The sequence below is a fragment of the Mandrillus leucophaeus genome, unplaced genomic scaffold (genome assembly GCF_000951045.1).
Source record: "Mandrillus leucophaeus isolate KB7577 unplaced genomic scaffold, Mleu.le_1.0 Scaffold363, whole genome shotgun sequence".
Lineage (NCBI taxonomy): Eukaryota > Metazoa > Chordata > Mammalia > Primates > Cercopithecidae > Mandrillus > Mandrillus leucophaeus.
In genome coordinates this window covers 1,804,907-1,808,456 of record NW_012103843.1, presented here as the reverse complement: position 1 = coordinate 1,808,456, position 3,550 = coordinate 1,804,907, and positions in this window count along the sequence as shown.

Sequence of the window (3,550 nt, the reverse complement as noted above, 5' to 3'; positions counted from 1 at the left end):
CTGCTCTGTGTGTTCCTAGGACCAGGAGCAATGACATCCCAGAGGTAATGAACCGGTACCCAGGGTTTTGTTCACAAATACCACTCTCCACTGAAAGTAACCAAGACTCCTTAGAAAATCAGCTCTTCCAGGTCTTAGGCAGGGAAAGGCCAAAGTGAGCCTGGACCAGGTTTTGTGTTGGGAAGCAGGGAAGCACTCGAGGACTAACAGGGCACATCAGAGGCCAGAGCCTGAGTGCAGAGGCTCCCGCTGGGCACACGTGAAACAACTCTGTCATCAAAAAGAACGACGAGGGCCGTGGATTATAATACACCGAATTAAAAGAATCTGTGAGTCTATAGTGAATTGCTTAAAAAAACAGGGGAGGGGGGAGAGGGACAGTTATTCATTACAGAAAAAGGCCAGTTAATAAATGCAGGAGGAAGGATAGAATTAGAACACCATTCTGCTTCGATAATTAAGATAAGTGAAAACACCAGGTAAAAAGTTACTGGCGAACAGGGTATTGACACAATCACAGTCACATTGGCAGCCACCTTAACCAAATGATCAAATTTAACAAGGGTCACATGCTCCTAATGCGATGAAACAGGAAGTGTATCACATCACCAATGGAGAGGTCTTGCTGAAACGTGTGAGCTGAGCTAATCACGAGGAAATAACCAGACAAACCATACTGAGGGCGTGCTGCAGGAGAGCGCACCTGCACCCCAGGCCGTTGACTGGGGTCTTAAAAGGAAAGTAGAGGGAGTGGGCACACTCTGGATTAAAGGCAATTAGGGAGACATTGGAAACAAATGTAACCCGTGAGCCTTAACTGTTTTAACTGTTCCTGTCCCCCAACAACAGGTGGGTTTGACCACTGGGTGGGCGACGGTCTAATGACCACAACCCAGAGAGATTTTACTACTTGCAACAACTAAGGAGAGCACTCGGGTAGTTCCAAAAGCAGTTCCTCCCCTCAAAAAAGTAAAATTGGGGCTTTTATTGGGCTGATGTGCTGCGTCATGGCACGTGGCTGGGAGTCAAGGCAGCACAGCACAAGTTCTGATCTTCCTTCTATGCCACAAGCATAGAAAATGGTGAATGAGCTCCTCCCTGGGTGGGGATTTTAGGATGGTAATGAGGAGGGTTCACCCAAGTTCACCTCCCTCCGGGGCCTGAGCTTCTTCCTGGAACTTCCCAAAACATTAGGAATTCAAGGTGTAAGAGTTACAAGCAGGTACCCAAAAACCCGAGGACCCTGGGTTACATCCCTGGATTTTAAAAATACATAAAGACACCATGGGGACATGGGATGCACTAGTCCGTTCTTGCACCACTATAAAGCACCACTGGAGGCTGGGTAATTTATAAAGAAAAGAGGTTTAATTGACTCACAGTTCTGCAGGCTGTATAGGAAGCATTGCCGGGAGGCCTCAGAAAACTTTCAATCCTGGGAGGTGAAAGGGGAAGCAGATGCGGCCTACGTGGCTGTAGGAGGAGGAAGAGTGGGAAGTGGGAGGTGCCGCGCACTTTTAAACAACCACGCTCTCACGAGCACTCACCACTATCACGAGAACAGGGCCAAGGGGAAACCCACCGCCACGATCCAATCACCTCCCACTGGGCCCCACCTCTAACACTGGGGATCACAGTTTGACATGAGATTTGGGTGGGGACACGGACCCAAACCATATCATGGGTTGTGCATGATTTATTGAGGAGACAATAGAACCGTAGTTAAGCAGGAGGCGCTCTTTTTCCTGACACAGGTGGGGGTCCTTGCAAATGATTCAAGAAGTGTGTGTGTGTAAAACAGAAACAGAACAGAAAGAGACAGATAGAGGCATAGGGTCAGAGAGACAGAGCGAGATGGCACATGCCGATGCTGTGGTTAGTGATGTAGGTGGGAAGATAAGAAAGGAATTATGAGAATTGGAGGATATGGGGTGTCCATCTTCATCTTCCACGGAAGTAACTCCCTGCATAACATACAAAGCTGATAAACCAAGAACGCCGCGGGTACAGCGCTGGGTTCCAACCCCACCTCTGTCTCTCACTCCCTGTTTTGGAGCTGCCTACTTCTCTTCTCAGGACCTCCTCTTCCTCGTGGGGTGAACAATAATACCTACCTCACTGGGTGGGGAGAAGAGTTGAAACATGTAAAGCCCCCGCAGGAGAGCCTGGCAGAGTGTGTGCTGAAATAGCTTTTCAGTAGATCTCAGGGGCCATTAAGGAGATTGTTTAGAAGTTAGGAGGAAAATACCCAAACACGTGGCGGTGGCCACTTCGGGGAGCAGGAACGGGGGGAGGGCTGCTGCTTTTCATTGTGAACCACGTGGATTATTTGCTCATTACACTCTGCTCGTGGGTGAACTCAAGTGAGTAATTTTTAAGAAGGCAGCAGCGCAGGATTAGAAGGTGGAACGTCTGGTACCATCTGGACAGAAGTTAGTGGTGAGACTCAGGGCCCTCTGTGCTTCTGTCTCCTCCCCTGGAAGATGAAAGAGGTGGGAGAGTTGCTGTTTATTTCTGAGAAATAAAACCCCACCAGCAATGGAATCAAAACCTTGAGGTTTCATGAGAAACAACAAAAATGTCCCTGGCCTGAGCCTGCCTGGGCACAGTACTTTCAATGCCGGGGGACAGCTGTCCCATCCACCCGGCCCACGGCCACCCTGCCCTGAGGGTCAGCCTGGGGTCTGAGCAGGGAAGGCGCTCTCAATCTCAACCTGCACTCGGAACCGGGCAGCAGCAAAATGGAAGCCAGAGCCAGTAAGCCTTGCCCTGTAAGCACAAGAACTAAACTCAGTGTGGCTTTTAGATGTGCACAGACACACACACACGGTGCAGCATTAGAGCTCATTCCACTCTCAATTTTTCGTCCTGTTTTGAGAGTTTCCTGAAATTATGCAACTAAAGCCAGGCACTCGGAAGCACAGTGCGTGGTGACTCCTCCGGCACTGCTCACGCTGCTGGTTTAGCTGGAGCATGTTAATACCGAATGACCTTTTTCTGAAGGGTATTTTAAGGAGATGCAGCAATTTTCTGTAATGTGGTTACCATAGTGATTGGCCCTTTAAAAAGGCTGGGGGAGAAATGATGTACATCTGTAATCAACAGCCGCTGCAACTACAAATGGTTTGATAAAGCAACATTTGGGGATTAATTTGAAGCAGAATAGATAAGCGGTTTTTTTTAAAAATCAACCAAAAAAAAAAAAAAGAAGAAGAAGAAAAGAAAAGAAGAGAACTCCACGGAGCCGCAGGAGCAGGGCCCTGGCAACTGGCGCGGAACTCCCGCTCCGAGGAGGGAGGCGGGGAACACAGGGCCCCAGGGAAGGGCTTGTTTACATGCTGGGCCTCGGCTTCCCCAGAAGTGTGGAAACAAAGGTGTCCCAGATGGAGGTGGCCTTGCAGCCGCCTCCTCCCCAAAAAAACAAGGAAAATCCCCTCCTGGACCCTGACCCCCTTGCTTGGCCGAAGCCAGCATCTCAAATTTGGGGATAAAGGGGGCACCACTGACAGGAACCAGGGCTCCCTGCAGGGACAGATGACCCCAGGGCTGG